The sequence below is a fragment of the Canis aureus genome, chromosome 30, assembly GCF_053574225.1.
Source record: "Canis aureus isolate CA01 chromosome 30, VMU_Caureus_v.1.0, whole genome shotgun sequence".
Taxonomy (NCBI): domain Eukaryota; kingdom Metazoa; phylum Chordata; class Mammalia; order Carnivora; family Canidae; genus Canis; species Canis aureus.
In genome coordinates this window covers 31,302,352-31,318,359 of record NC_135640.1, presented here as the reverse complement: position 1 = coordinate 31,318,359, position 16,008 = coordinate 31,302,352, and the positions used below count along the sequence as shown (strand labels likewise).

The 16,008-nt window shown below is 42.2% G+C and overlaps 1 long non-coding RNA gene and 1 pseudogene across 1 annotated transcript in view; both read left to right on the top strand.

Annotated features, from left to right (window-relative positions):
- Positions 1-16,008, top strand: part of LOC144301833 (uncharacterized) — a 93,834-nt gene that overhangs the window by 17,677 nt on the left and 60,149 nt on the right. The gene's annotated exons all lie outside the window — the stretch shown is intronic.
- On the top strand, positions 2,726-2,826 carry LOC144302121 (U6 spliceosomal RNA; annotated as a pseudogene).

Genomic DNA, 16,008 nt, shown 5'->3' with positions numbered 1-16,008 from the left:
ATTATGTATATATTTGGTCTTCCATGTCTGGCCCAAAGCCCCCCCTTGAATTCCCTAAGTGATAAGAACATTAATGAAATGACTGCTGGAAGCACCTAAGAATGGGAACTGGTTGCCCTGAGAACCAGCCATGTGATGAGACGGTTAGAACTGGATGGAAGTCCCTGACCTACACTAGGGAGAAGGACTGGAGATTGGATCAATCACCAGTGGCCAGTGGTTTAATCATTCAAGCCTATCCAATAGGTCTCCGTAAAAACCTAAAAGGACTGGTCTAGAGAGCTTGTGGGTTGGTGAACACGTGAAGATTTAGGGAGATTGGCGCCCCTAGAGAGGGCATGGAAGCTCCACGCCCTTTCCCCAAGCCTGGCCCTGTGCATCTCTTCCACTTGGCTGTTCCTGAGTTATAATAAACCAGAAATCTAGTAAGTAATGTGTTCCTCTTAAGTTCTGTGAGCCGCCCTAACAAATTAATCAAGGCCAAGGAAGGGGTACTTGGAACCTCCAGTCTATAGCTGGTGGGTCAGAAGCCCAGGTGACAAACTAATAGGAAGTCCTATTTCAGTCATGTCATATTCATACTGAGGGAGCTGACCACGAAACGATCATGAAATGATCACTGAGATGGATCAGGTCTCTGGGATCAATCCACAGACTGCCACATTTGGAAGACTGTAACAGACCCCTATCCAGGAATATCAGCTGAAGCTCCAAACCAAGAATAGCAGTGACATGTTACAAGACCCTAACATTCTTTTTCTTTCTTTCTCTTTCTTTCTTTCTTTCTTTCTTTCTTTCTTTCTTTCTTTCTTTCTTTCTTCCTTCCTTCCTTCCTTCCTTCCTTCCTTCCTTCCTTCCTTCCTTCCTTTTTTCTTTCTTTCTTTCTTTCTTTCTTTCTTTCTTTCTTTCTTTCTTTCATTTATTTATTTGAGAGAGAAATAGAGAGCATGAGCAGGGGAGAGGAGCAGAGGGGGAGGGAGAAGTAGGCTCCCCGCTGAGCAGGGACACCCTTTCCACTCAGGGCTCTATCATAGAACCCTGAGATCATGACCTGAGCCGAAGGCAGCTGATTAACCCACTGAGTAACCTCAGAGTCTCTCAGGGTCCTTAGGGTCTCCTCCAAGACCCTAACATTCTTTTTTTCTTTTTTTTAAAGATTTTATTTATTTATTCATGAGAGACACACGGAGAGAGGCAGAGACACAGGCAGAGGAAGAAGCAAGCTCTCTCTGTCTCTCATGAATAAATAAATGAAATCTTAAAAAAAAAAAGAAAAAAGAATGTTAGGGGAAGTGGGTGGGGGGTTGGGGTGACTGGGTGATGGGCAATGAGGGGGACACTTGGGATGAGCACGAGGTGTTATGCTATATGTTGGCAAATTGAACTCCAATAAAAATTTTTTTTTAAATAATAGTAATTGGGGGGAAAAAAAAGCAGGCTCGACACGGGACTGGATCCCGGGTCTCCAGGATCAGGCCCTGGACTGAAGGCGGCACTAAACCGCTGAGCCACCTGGGCTGCCCTGACCCTAACATTCTTTTTTTTTTTTTTTTTTTAAAGATTTTATTTATTTATGATAGACATAGAGAGAGAGAGACAGAGACACAGGCAGAGAACAGGCTCCATGCAGGGAGCCCGACATGGGACTCGATCCCGGGACTCCAGGATCACGCCCTGGGCCAAAGGCAGGCACTAAACTGCTGAGCCAGCCAGGGATCCCCTGACCCTAACATTCTTAAGAGAGAGGTAGGGATCTCTCCTTATAAGTTGCTAAGAGGTGACTGGACCAGTTTTTTTGTTTTTTTTTTTTTAAGATTTTATTTATTTATTCATGAGAGACACAAAGAGAGAGAGAGGCAGAGACACAGGCAGAGGGAGAAGCAGGCTCCATGAAGGGAGCCTGATGTGGGACACGATCCCAGGACTCTAGGATTCCACTGTGGGCCAAAGGCAGGCGCTAAACCGCTGAGCCACCCAGGGATCCCCCTGGACCAGTTTTTGACCTGGAACCATGCCCTCCTGTGGGCTTTATAGGAGAAAGGGAGGGATCAGTCAGCCTGATCAGAGTGAGCATTTCTTTGAAGAACATATTGGCTTATAGAAGGGAAGGATGATTTTTTAGTGCTACCCCCCAGACTCAAGGCAAATAATGCCTGGAGTGTGGTGGTTGCCTGCCTGCCAAGGACAAAGACCCCCAGGCCAAACTGGAGGAGGTTCAGAGAATGGCTAATGGGGGACAGGAGTTGTAGGGGTGTTGTGGGGTGAGGAGGAGTTGGGAGATGGAGGAGGACTTTTTTTTTTTTTTAAGATTTTATTTATTTATTCATGAGACACACAGAGAGAGAGAGGCAGAGACACAGGGAGAGGGAGAAGCAGGCTCCCTACAGGAAGCCCAACGTGGGACTCTCAATCCGGGGTCTCCAGGATCACGCCCTGGGCTGAAGGCGGCGCTAAACCGCTGAGCCACCCAGGCTGCCCTGCTTTTCACTTTACTTTCTGTTCTGCTTACTTTTTTAAAAAGATTTTATTAAGTAATCTCTACACCCAACACAGGGCTCAAATTTACAATCCCGAGATCAAGAGTCACAAGCTCCAAGATTGAGCCAGCTGCTTAATTTTTAATTGTTAAAAAGCTGGTTAAATTTATTGCTTGCTAAAAAAAAAAAAAAAAAATATATATATATATATATATATATATATATATATATATATATATATATATTGCTTGCTTTGGCAGCACATATACTAAAATTGGAACTATACAGAAAAGGTTAGTATGACTCCTCCACAAGGATGACACGCAAATTCATGGTGTTCCATATTTTTATCAGGATGAACACTGTGTAATGTATAGAATTATTGAATCGTTATACTTGAATAAAAAGTAAAAAGACTGAATAAATGGGAAAGACAGCCCATGTTCCTGGATAGGAAGAATAAATATTATAAAGATACCAATTCTCAAATTATTTTATATTTTAATGTAATTCTAATGAGAATTCCACTGGGGTGTTTTATTGGTTTTTTTTTTGTTTTGTTTTTTGTTTTTTGTTTTTTGGTGGAATGCTGATAAAGGATTCGAAAGCTTGTTTGGAAGAATAAATTGGTGAGAATGACTTAGCAAATTTGTTTTAAAAGCTGGTTATATTTATATTTAATTTGTTTAAAAGCCACTTTGGCTCCTCTCTTATGAGAGTGACACTTGGAGATGTTAAATCAATGTTTCCCTAGTGTTTTTTTGTTTTGTTTTGTTTTGTTTTTGGCTTTTTAAGTCTTCGTTTTTTTTTGTTTGTTTGTTTGTTTTTTTAATTTTCTTATTTATTTGCGGGAAAGAGCAAGCAGGCACAAGCAGGGAGCAGCAGAGGGAGAGGGAGAAACAGACTCCCCACTGAACAGGGAGCTTGACATGGGCTCAATTCCAGGACACCGAGATCATGACCTGAGCAGAAGGCAGACAGAACCAACCAGCTGAGCCACCCAGACACCCCTGTTTTCATTTAATTCCGGTTAAGAGGCACCTGGCTTGATCAGTAGGTAGAGCATACGACTTGATCTTGGAGTCATGAGTTCAAGTCCCACATTGGGTATAGAGATTACTTAAAAAATATAACAACAACAACAATAATAATTCCAGTTAGTTAAAATACAGTGTTATAGTAGTTTCAGGTATGCAGTACAATGAATGCTTCCCCACCTCTCATGTGCATAAAATCACCTGAAGATCTTGTTAATACAGGCTCTGTTTCAGCAAATATGGGGTGGGCCTGATGTAACACATTTCCATCAAGCTCCCAGGTATCTGTCTACTGCTGGCACATGGACCACATTTTGAGTAGCAAAGGTTAAGTAACTTGCCCAAGGCTACCCAGCCAGGACTGAAATTCTGATCATTTTTGTACCTAAATAAAATTGATACTCTTTTTTTTTTAAGATTTTATTTATTTATTCATGAGAAATGCAGAGACACAGGCAGAGGGAGAAGCAGAGTCCATGCAGGGACCCCGACGTGGGACTCGATCTCAGGACTCCAGGATCACAACCTGGGCCGAAGGCAGGTGCTAAACTGCTGAGCCACCCAGGGATCCCTGACAAATAAAATAGGTCTACATATTTACCAAAAAAAAAAAAAAAAAAAAAGATGGACTCTTGCCTTTTTCTTTCAGTTTATGTTGAACAACCCCTAGAAACCAGAATGTTCTAGATGGTTGCAATGCCACCTGCATTGTCTGTTATGGTGGCTATTTCCATGTTGGTGTGGGGAATGGTTTATTTTAAAACAATTACAAATGATTCTGTTAAATCGCAACCTTCAGTAGAGTTATGTTTCCCCTTAAGCAGTTATGCAACCAGTTATATAATCAGCAGCGTGGCATAGTGCCCTTTGTACTTGCCAGGAGTTTGCTAGAAAAGAGCCCACCAGAGAGTAAAGATGTTCCTTACTCCTTTCCTAACCCTACCCCTGGGGCCACCAAAGGGAACCATGCTTATTCCACTGAACTGTCATCCTTGGCCATCCCAAGGATCTTGGGTGGCAATGAGTCACTCTCTGAAGTCCTGTGTGCCGGGCCATTCATTGCATGGTGCCCTCCTGGCCCCACTGAGTGGGAGTGTTCATTAGACTCCTTTTACAGATAAGGAAAGGGAGGCTCCGGCTCATTATTTTTTGCCTAAGGTTACAAACCCAGGACTCAAAGCTTCATCCTTCTGAGGCCAGAGTCCCTGCTCCTTCTCACTTCACTGTGCAGAAAATCATAGGGGTCCCCATCGGGCAAGTGTTGGAGGAAGCCCTGGAGCCTTTTTGGTGGGTTTCAGTAGAGCAGCCCAAGGCCCTTTTCTGTAATCTGCCTTTCCTCCTCATGGAGAGCACTGTAGCTTTCTTAATTTTTCTGTAAAGGAGATTCATTTCTGTTTCAAACATTTGGAAGTCACATCTCAGCCAGTTCAGTTCACCTTATTTGATTCCACATATTCTGGGGTGAGTCAGGGCTTCTTCATCAAGTCAAGGTTGTTTCTCTTTTCTTTTCCCACAGAAGCTCTTAACATTGCTGACTCATTCTTGTCTTTCAAGCCTTTATTTCAATGTCACCTTTTTTTTTTTAATTTATTTGTTTTAAGTAATCTCTGCACCCAATATGGGGCCTGAACTCACAACCCTGAGATCAAGAGGTACATGCTCTTCTAGCTGAGTCAGCCTTCTTAAAGAGACCATTGCTGACCACCAGAAAACCACCCAAACACTGTTTTACTCCCCTATAAACAGTGGCCACCTGCTAGTATGTATTTGGTTTATTTTTGTCATTTGTGTCTGCCCATCATCACTCCCACCAATGCTTGACATTAATGGGTGCTTGACATTAATGGGTAAATATTTGTTAATCAGTCAGTATGCCTGGGAGGAGGCTTTTGGTTCATTTGTGGGAATGAGACAGGGTAATGGAAGGGGGGCATCGATCACTAATGACAAGGCTTCTCATTATTTCAGTCTTGTGCCCAAAATAAGCACCCATCAAGGCTTTGGCAACCCAAGTGTTGAGTTTGGGTCTCTCCAAGCTTTTGTCTGTGTTAGGAAGAAATAAAATAGTTGCCTCTGGCTGTGGCTTCCTTTCCAAGGAAGGCTGGAAGAGAATGAAAATCCCGAGAACAGCTGGGATGGGTTTGGGGAACTGGACAGAAGTTCTGTCCTCCTTTAGGACACAGAGTTGCGCTTAGAGGAAGCTCTGAGGGAAAGTGAACAAGCCTTTTCTTCTCACTCCCAGCTCCCTGCTTGCCCCTCCTTCTCCTCCTCCCCTCTATTGTAAGGTTTGGCCTCATCTCTATTGAACTTTGTCCTATTTAGAGGTAGAATAATTTTCCAAGTGTCAACAACATTCCCACGGCTAAGATTTAAAAAGTGAATAAAAGAGGTGAATTTACACCTTTTGCACAAATTGCAAGCCAATTTTCATTGTAACAGTACCTCACCAGGAAATGTAATTTGATGAAGAATGAGGTTTGTTAATCTTTTGGATTCCTTTTTTTTCTTTTTGGCTGCCCAAACTGAAAGTGTGCACCCCCTAAGGGTCTGGCTGCACTCAATCAGAGAGAGATACTGAGGCCAGCTGGACCTGACCCCAGAAACAAGTGGGGTCAAGGAAGCACTTTCCTTCCATCCATGATGAGCAGAGGGAAGTATGGGACGCAAATTCTCAATCACCAGAATCGACTGCTTTTTTTGCAGAGGGCCGTTGTTAAATTCACTTCTGCGCTCCCCTATGCCACTCCTTCCTTCTGCTCTGCTCAGTTTCCATTTTCCAGGCCTGCTACGCAGCCAGGTTGGGATTTCTCCATCAAAGTTGTGCGGCTGCAGAGGCTGAGAGGTGCAGGTACTCCACTTGTTGTAATGGATTACAAGGGAAGGGCGTCATGCAATAAAGATTTAACCTTGCCCAAAGAGAGATCTGGTCTTTTTCCTGAACCCCCAGGGGGTGATCTCTAAACCCTGAGAATGTGCTGCCTGATAAGAGCGATTTTGTTTACTTGGATGTCTTGGGTCATGCCAGATAGTCTAACAATGCGATTTGTAGTGAGGGCTTTGGTCAGGTCGTATCGGCTCAGCCTTGAATAGACCGGAGACCGAGGTCAGCCATGTGGGCAGCCAACCATGTCCACAAGATCCCAAGAGCCCCAAGAAAAACTCCGCACTCATGGCTTGAGTAAACTTTCCTGGTTGGCAATAGTCCATGCGTATTGTCATGAATTGTTGCTAAGAATCAACACTCTCCACGACTTTACTGGGAGAGGACAGCTGAGGCTTTGTGTATGTATGGAACTCTCCTGGGCCCTACCTGACGCATCTCTTCCCTTGGTTGATTTTAATCTGTATCCTTTCACTGTGATAAATCAGAACAGTAAGTATAATAGGTTTCAGCAAGTGCTGATAGTCCTTCTTGTGAATTCTTGAACTTGGGGAGCTTAGGGTGGGGATCCCTAGACTTGCTCTGGGTGTCAGAAGTGAAGGTAGTCTTGAGAACTGTTCTGTAACTTTACAGGCACTTACTAGGAATCCGAATGTGTGCTCTCTAGTCCTGTATTCTCCACTTGCTGGCTGAATAAGCCACTTCATCTCCTTAAACCTCCTTTTCCTCACCACTCAAGGAGGAGGGTGTTGTCTGTGTGCCCTCTGGAAGAGATTGCTGTGCAGATTGAGATGGAAGCAAAATGTCTGGGCAAGTTGTCCAGTTCTATGCAAATGCACCACTGGCACAAATGTATCGAGTGCCCACTCTCATTCTAGGCAAATTTGATGATGATGATGATGATGATGACCGTGAGGACCCCATTCCTGCAATCTGACTAAGCTTATCTGTCTAGACAGGGAGGAAAAAGGGATTGGGGTTGAAAGAATACCTGGAACCTGAGTGGAAGCCATTTCTCTGATAGAATGTCTTAGGAGCCACTTATCGGGTGAAAGAGTGCAAGCTCTGTGCACATCACAAGACACACATTGAAGCCACAGTGCACCGTCACCAAGACAAAAACTCAGAATCTTGACAAACTACTCTGTGGCAAGTGGGGAAGTGGATATTCATACTTGACTGGTGGAAATCCAAAATGGTACATCCCCTGATGAAGGGAACAAAGCAATATCTAACAAAAGTATGTAGTATTTACCTTTGACCTAGAAATATCACTTCTAGGTATTATCCTGAATCACACATCCCCATATATATTTTCTCTATATCTTCCATCCATTCACATTTTTGGCCCATTTGCTCATTAACACTCTCTCCATATATGTACATATTTGTATACGTCCAGATATACATGTGTATATATATATATATATATATATATACACACACACATATATAAAGAGAGACATCTATCTTATGTAGTGACATTTTTGCTGAATCACTGAGACTAATTATATACTCTTTGCACCTAAATAATTCAGAGTATATCTCTTAAGAACAAAGACATTCTCTTGTATAATCTCAGAAAAATCATCAAATTCAAGAAATTAATATAATATTGTTGCTTAATATATTTCTCATAGTCACATTTTGCTGATTGTCCCAATAATATCCTTTATAAACCTTTGTTCTCAGACTTGGCTCCAACCATGGATTAAGCAAGATATTCAATTGTCAAATCTCTTTAATCTCCCATAATCTGGAAGCACTCCTCCGCCTTACTTTGTCGACATGTACATTTTTGAAGAGGACAAATGCCTCATTTTTTAGAGGGCCCCTCAATTGGGGTTTATATGATTGCTTCCTTGAGATTATTCTGGTTCCACATTTTGGTCTGGAGTAACATGATTTCAGTTTGTCCTGTTAGTGTTTGAGTATTGGACACTTGCTGTGGTGGTCAACATTATGTCTGGGATAGTTCTCCACTATAAGAGTATTTTTCCTCTGTATAATTAATAACTCACTTGTGGGGAGATACTTAGAGCCTTCGTTAGTATCCTACTCCAAACTGTCTCACCCCAAAGAATATGTTAATGAACTCAGATTTTGTAAAGAAAACGGAGTCTTCCCTGACATTGGCAAGATCCTAAAAATACACCCATCGGTGCTGTATCGATTTTCAGGGTAAACAAGACAGCTTCAAGCTCAGGAGTCTTTACCTGGTGTCCCCAGGGTATCCTTGGATAGAACTCAGGGGGTCCTAAATTTGGCTGAGAAAGCAATTAGGTTGATATTTTCACCAACCTCTTAGTAAAATTCATTATTCTTTTCAATTATGAATGAGACAACAAAGCATAACAGTACCAATGGCTGTGTCACCCATGGAAATTCCAGATGTTTTATATCACATTACAACTGACACAGAATATTATTTACATTCATCATTCCTTTGATATCCTAAGAGTTATTAGACTCACCACTAGTTATTCATTGTATTGATAAAGAAAGCCCATATATTACATATCAGATTTTAAATACGTTTTGCTGTTAGGATTTCAACAATATTTCCTTTGTAAATCTGTGTATCTTATTTTCTGCACTTGTCTTAATGTGTTTGGGCTGTTAGAACAAAATACTAAAGGCTGGTAGCTTATAGACAACAGACATTTATTTCTTAGAGTTCTTGGGGCCTGCAAGTCTGAGATCAGGGGATTGGCAAGGTCAGGTTCTGATGAAAGCCATTTTCTGTTGGCTGCATCCCCACATGGTGGAAGGGGCTAGGAGCACTGCCTGGTTGGTCTCTTTTGTAAGAGCACTAATCCCATTCATAGGGGCTCCTCTCTCCTGACCTAAGCCACCTCCCAGAGGCCTTGTTCCTAATTACCATCACACTGGGCGTTAGGAATTCAACATATGAATTTGTGGGGGACACAACCAACCAGACCATAGCAGCACTTAGGAACATTATCCAGAGCAGGAATCCATGGCATGGGAAAGGTTAACAACACTTGCCTCTGTCTTCTCTCCTTTCCAGCTAGTCCTCCTTACTTGTGCAGAATCACCTTTTGGGGTTTGTTTTGTATTGTTTTTTAAAGATTTTATTTATTTATTCATGAGAGACAGAGAGAGAGAGGCAGGGACATAGGTAGAGGGACAAGCAGGCTCCATGCAAGGAGCCCGATCTGGGAATCGATCCTGACACTCCAGTATCACGCCCTGGGCTGAAGGCAGGCGCCACACCGCTTAGCCATCCAGGTGTCCCCAGAATCACCTAGCGCCGCCTGCAGCTCTGGGTGTGATCCTGGAGACCCGGGATTGAGTCCCATGTCGGCTCCCTGCATGGAGCCTGCTTCTCTGCATGGAGCCTGCTTCTCTGCATGGAGCCTGCTTCTCCCTCTGCCTGTGTCTCTGCCTCTCTCTCTCTGTCTCTCATGAATAAATAAATAAAATCTTTAAAAAAAAAAAAAAGAATACACCAGCCCTCCGGGTTTTTCTCCATGGAGCCCGACGTGGGACTCGATTCTGGGCCTCCAGGGTCACGCCCTGAGCTTAAGGCTATGCTAAACCACTGAGCCACCTGATAGTTAATTTTATTTATTTATTTATTTATTTATTTATTTATTTATTTATTTATTTTTCCCGATAGTTAATTTTATGTGTCAGCCTGACTGGGCCCTGGGGTACCCAGACATTTATTCAAACATTATTCTGACTGTATGTAAAGGGTTTTTTTTGTTGGTGGTGGTGGTTTGTTTTGTTTTTTTATGAGAGTGACATTTGAATGGGTAGACTGAGTAAAGGAAGTTGTCCCCTCATTCCCCATATAGGTGAGACTCATGCAATCAACTGAAGACCTGAATAGTTCAAAAAGACTGAATAAGAGGGAACTTTTCCTGCCTGAATCTCTGAGTCAGAACATCCATCCTCTCCTGCCCTCCAACTGTTACGTACATCAACCCTCCTGGTTCTCCAGCTTGCCTGCTTCTCAGCCTCCATCACCACATGAGTGAATTCCTTATTTTACATATTATATATATATATAAAATATTATATATGTGTATATATATTATATATTATATATGTGTGCATGTATATATATATATATATATACACACACACACACACACACACATATGCACACAGGCAGTGTGCAGCCTATTGATTCTGTTTCTCTGGAGAATCCTAATAGACTTTGCTACCAAGTCATACATATTCCTTTATGTCCCTGTGCAAGCATGAACTTGTTGCATGATGGGCAGGCACATGCTTAAGTTCTCTGTGTTCTGAGGCCCCTCCCTCCAGGCTGGATGAACTTGGTTATGCAACTGCAGCTGTGTTGTGAGAGTTTGTGACACCTCACATTTTCATTGACACTTTATTTGCATTTTTTTAAGTTTATAGCATCTCCTTTCTGCTCGACAGCCTTACTGGCTGCATTCAGCAGGAAGTTGAACACGTGTCAAAGGGCCCACAGGAACTCATGTCCCACCTCCTGTCTTCCCACTGGGCAGCTTTTTTGCCCCATCTCTTATTCATGAACTACCCCCTCCTGCTTCTAGCCAAGTGGGCCTTGTGATGTTCCTCAGCCACACCCCTTGCTCCGAGCCCCTTGCTCTGCCTGGACAGCTCCTCCCACAGACACACTCCATCACTTCTCCTTAAAGATGTCTGTGATGTTGCAATTTATAATAAGAAATATGTATTTGGTCTTTGTCCTCAGCCCTGGCACAGAGCTCCTAAAACCCTTGGAATTTCCTAAGTGACAATAGTGATAAGGTGTCTTGATATTCAGAAGAAGCCCCTCTCAGGCACACTTGAGCTTATGTTAACACAGTGACTTTTGGAAAGCCTTTAAGGATGATGGCTGGTTGCCAGAAACAGATATATGATTAGAGGCTGAAACTTTCAGTCTCATCCCCTGACCTTTGGGGAAGAGAAAGAGGCTAGAAGTTGAATCAATTGCCAATCAGTGATTTCATCAATCATGCCTCTGTAGTGAAGCTTCCATAAAAACCCAAAAGAATGGGTTTCAGAAAGCTTCTAGGTTGGTGAATACATGGAGATGCTAGGGGAACAGTCACCCAGAGAAGTCATGGAAGCTCCGCACCCCTTCCCACAGACCTTGCCCTCTGCATCTCTTCCATCTGACTGTTCCTGATTATACTGTTCTATAATGAGCCAATCACCCAGTAAGTTAAATGTTCCTCTCAATTCTGTGAGCCTCACTAGCAAGTTAATGCAGCCCAAGGAGGGAGTTGTGGGATCCTCCAGTTAATAGCCAATGACCAGGAGCATAGATAACAACTTTGACTTGCAATTGGCATCTGAAGGGTGTGGGTGGGGGGAGGGAGGGAGAGTCTAGGGGGACTGAGCCCTTAACCTATGGGATCTGACACTATCCGCAGGTAGATAGTGTCGCAGATACATAGTGTCAGAATGGAGTGAACTGCCCATGGAGCTGGAGAAAACACATATTGGAATTTCATTCCGTTATCTTTGCCTCTGGTGGAGGTGAGCATAAATTCATATGACTTCCATTCACACATGTTTTCTTTCTACTCACGGTTTTTTATATAATCCCTTGTTTCAGTTAAAGTTATTAGTCTTTTTTTCACCCTTATAGTGTATTTATTAGATTAAGAGAACTTCTTTCCTGGTGATAATAATTTCTAAGTATCATTTTCCTTTTAATTGCAGTAAAATATACACAACACAGATTTACCCTTTTTAAGTGTACACTTCAGTGGCATTAAAGTATGTTCAGGGATGCCTGGGTGGCTCAGTGGTTGAGAATCTGCCTTCGGCTCATAGCGTGACCAGGGTCGTTAGGATCAAGTCCCACATCGGGCTCCCCATGGGGAGCCTGCTTCTCCCTCTGCCAATGTCTCTGCCTCTCTTTCTGTGTCTCTCATAAATAAATAAATAAAATCTTTTAAAAAAAAAGTACGTTCACATTGTTATGTAAACAACACCACCGTCCATCTCCAGATCATCATTCCTGGCTGTAATTATTTCTGCTCATTCATTCATCCATTCATTTATTTATTTTTTAGTCATCTCTACACCCAGTGTGAGGCTTGAATTTATAATCCTAAGATTAAGAGTCCCATGCGCTATTGACTGAGCCAGTCAGGTGCCACTTTTTTTTTTTTATTGTGGTAAGATATACCACAGTTAAATGCCACTGTGGCATTAAGTATATTCACATTGTTATGTAGCCATCACAACCATCCATCTCCAGAACTTTCTCATCATTCTAAACTGAAACTCTAAACCCATTAAACAAGAACTCCCCATTTCCCTCCCCCAGCCCCTGGTACCCTCCATTCTACTCCCTTTCTCTGTGAATCTGGCTACTCTGGTATCTCCTATAAGTGGAATCACATAGTGCTTGTCTTTTTGTGACTGGCTTATTTCACTTAGCATAAAGTTCATCCAGGTTGTAGTATCTGTCAGAATTTCCTTCCTTTTTTTTTTTTAAAGATTTTATTTATTTATTCATGAGAGATATATATAGAGAGAAGCAGAGACACAGGCAGAGGGAGAAGCAGGCTCCACGCAGGGAGCCCGACGTGGGACTTGACCCCGGGACCCCAGGATCACGCTCCCGGCCGAAGGCAGGCACTAAACCACCGAGCCACCCAGGGATCCCCAGAATTTCCTTCCTTTTAAAGGCTGCATAATATTCTGTTGTGTGTATGTACCACATTTTGTTTATCCGTTCATCCATTAGTAGACATTTAGGTTGTACAGTATTGGTTTTGATACTCAGATTTTCTCAGCTTGGAGCCTTGGGAACTCCATCAGATTAGTTCTGAGTTTTCATGACAGGACACTACTGGTCTTTGTTCTTGCTTTCCATGGCAGAGATCTCACTCCTCTCCTACATTCCCTGCCAAAGATCTGAGTTTGGTCTTTTTCAAAGAATCCTGGGTTTCTTTTAGTTGGTAATGGCATTTACACACCAAAATGTGGGCCTGTGTACTACCTGTGTCTTAATTTTCTTACTAGATTCTCTTCCTTGAAGAGAGCAGCTACATCTTATTCACCTTTGTTTCATTACAGTACTTTACCCATAGCAGGTATGGAATCAATTTTTATTCCTTTAGATTCAAAAAAATCTCTTCACTCTTGGGGTGCCCGAGTGGCTCAGTTGGTAAAGCATCCAACTTTTGATTTCAGCTCAGATCATGAGACCAAGCCCTGTGTCTGGCTCTGTGCTGGGCATGGAGGCAGCCTGGGATTCTCTCTCTCCCTCTGCTCCTCCTTTCCCCCCACCACGTGCTTGCTTTCTCTCTGGGGGAAAAAAAAAAAAAAGTTTTATTGAGGTATATAATTGACATATAATGTTATATTTGTTTCAGATGTACAACATAATGATTCCATATTTGTTTATGTGGGGAAATGATCACTAGATTTCTAGTTAGCATCTGTCACCAAATGTACTTATAAATTTTTTTTTCTTTTGGTGAAGACTTTAAAGATCTACTCTCTTAACAACTTTCAAATATGAAACACAGTATTATTACCTATAGTCACCGTGCTGTACCTTATATCCCCAGGACTTCTCTGTTTTGTAGCTGGAAGACTGTACTGTTTTGTTCCTCTTCACCTGTTTCTCCCCTGGCCCACTTGTCTCCCCAGCAACCACCAATCTGTTCTCTGGATCTATGGGCTTGTTTTTTTGTTTGTTTTGTTTTTTAGATTCCACATATAAGTGAAATGATATGGCATTTGCCTTTCTGACTTATTTCACTTTGCTTAATGCCCTTGGGTCCACCCATGTGTTACAAATAGCAGAATTTCATTGTATACCATGTTTTCTTATGTAGTCATCCATCAGTGGACACTCGGGTTGTTTCCATGTCTTGGCCATTGTAAATAATGCTGCAGGGAACATGGGGTTGCACATATATCTTTTCAGATTAGTGTTTTCATTTTCTTTCTTTCTTTTTTTTTTTTTTTTTTTTTACAGATTTTATTTATTTATGAAAGACAGAGAGACCACGAACGAGGGGTGGGGAGAAGGAGAAGTAGGCTCTTCCCTCAGTGGGGAGCCTGACGTGGGGCTCAGTCCCAGGACCCTGGGATCATGACCTGAGCCGAAGGCAGATGTTCAACCACTGAGCACCCAGGCATTCCAGTGTTTTCATTTTATTAGAATAAATACCCAGAAGTGGAATAGCTGCATGAGATAGTAGTACTATTTTTAATTTTTCTAAGTAAGCTCCACATCCAGTGTAGGGCTTAAACTCAAGACACTGAGATCAAGAGTCACACACTCCTTCTACCGAGCCAGCCAACATGCCCCAAAATACACCTTTTTAAAAAAGTAAGCTTTAACACTAATGTGGGACTTGAACTCACAACCCCAAGATCAAGAATTGCATGTTCTCCCAGGTAAGCCAGCCTGGCGCCCCTCGATTTTTAATTTTTTGAGGAACTGCCATACTATTTTCTATAGTGGCTGCACTAATTCTATAGTGGCTATACCAAAAAGGGTACCCTTTTCTCTACATCCTCACTCACATTTGTTATTTCTTGTCTTTTTGATACTAGTCATTCTGACAGGTATGAGGTGATAGCTTGTTGTGGTTTTGATTTGCATCTCCCCAATAGTCAGTGATGCTGAGGATCTTTCCATGTGTCTGTTGGTCATCTGATGTCTGTATATCTTCTTGGCGAAAATGTCTATTCAGATCCTCCACCCATTTTTAAATGATCGATTTCTTGCTATTGAGTTGTGTGAGTTCTTTATATATTTTGGATATTAACCCCTTATCAGATAAATGATTTACACATATTTTTCTCCCATTCAGTAGGTTGTCTTTTCACTTTGTTATTTCCTTTGCTGTGCAGAAACTTTTAAGTTCGATGTAGTTTAGGTACTTATGTTTGATATAACAAGGCCCTGTATCCTCAAGCGATTATTTTAGCTGATGCTCAATTGAAAATGAACATAGAAATAGCAATCTGCTCATCTCTGGTGTCAGGGAAGAGAACTATTTTGGACAGCTAATATGTCACTCATCAGCATACTGTGTTAAGATGGTCCCCTACTGAGAACTTAAGATTCATGAGGGTAATTCTGCCAACTAAAATCCAGCCTTTTACGTAGTCTTTAAAATTAAGTTCCTGGGATCCCTGGGTGGCGCAGCGGTTTGGTGCCTGACTTTGGCCCAGGGCGTGATCCTGGAGACCCGGGATCAAATCCCATGTCGGGCTCCCGGTGCATGGAGCCTGCTTCTCCCTCTGTCTGTGTCTCTGCCTCTCTCTCTCTGTGACTATCATAAATAAATAAAAATTTAAAAAAAAAAATAAATAAAAAAATAATAAAAAATAAAATAAAATTAAGTTCCTGAGAAAGCAGAGTCTGCTGTTATTATCCTGCAGAAGGGCTGTATCAGTCAGGGTTCTCCAGGGAAACAATAGTATGTATGTATACACACACACACACACACACACACACATAACACACACACATACACGCATATATTTTAAGAGATATTGATTTTAAGAGATGCCTGGGTGGCTCAGTGGTTGAGCATCTGCCTCTGGCTTAGGGCGTGATCCCAGGGTCCGGGATCTAGTCCCACATCGGGCTCCATGCAGGGAA